Source organism: Lepisma saccharinum, chromosome 14, assembly GCF_977018435.1.
Source record: "Lepisma saccharinum chromosome 14, izLepSacc3.1, whole genome shotgun sequence".
In the NCBI taxonomy this organism is placed as follows: domain Eukaryota; kingdom Metazoa; phylum Arthropoda; class Insecta; order Zygentoma; family Lepismatidae; genus Lepisma; species Lepisma saccharinum.
The window spans coordinates 63,353,731-63,354,530 of record NC_139242.1 but is presented as its reverse complement, the minus strand read 5'-3'; positions in this window follow the sequence as shown (position 1 = coordinate 63,354,530).

Here is an 800-nt window from a genome sequence, read left to right as displayed (position 1 = left end):
TCATGTGGCATGTTTGTTTTCTTGATCTCTGTGCATTAGCGTGCGCAGGACTTTTTCGTAATTACTATTTTAAATCTTCGTTTCAAATTTGTTCAGACAAAAATGGTCATTTTAAGGGAAATTTACCTTTACCACTAGTTTTTCCCCGAGTTCGTTGTTACTTTCATTTGAAAATTTTGATTTTCTTGAAATTTCTGGAGGGTCTGTAGCCTCATCAGCTTCCCTCCGTGTATAAAGCGACGTAAAGCAAGCAAAATACAAATATTAGTCTTATTTTTCAACTCTATGTTGAAACCTTTGGTTTGTTTGTCTCTCAGTCAGTATTCAATTATTCCTTGCCAGGTGCCAGGTAGTCACGTAAAGTGAATGTGGCTAGGAGTAACTAAATCAAAATAAAGCATCCATCACCAGCTATAAACTTTGTTTACCATGGGCGTACATAAGTAATTTGCGGATGAAATGAAAATCAACAGTTGTATGTTTTCACCTTGAACAAGTTAAAAGAGGTCAGGAAAAGAAGAGATTGAACTCGCTGACATCGTTTTTAGAGTTTACGTCTTTTTTGGTGGTAACCTTTTATTCGTATTGTCCACTTCTTTTTATTCAAACTCCTTTATACACTTGTTATTTTGAGGCTAACTGCGGGCAAGATACCGTTGCGATACGGTGTGTGATTTGGTACAACTACAAAGTTGACTTGAAACGCGTAAGCCAGTCAACCAACCAGATGGCAGAGGAGGACTGGCAATCAGCTGACAATCAGCTGGCCTGTGTGTTCCCCTCTTTTCGAGTTGGTCGAG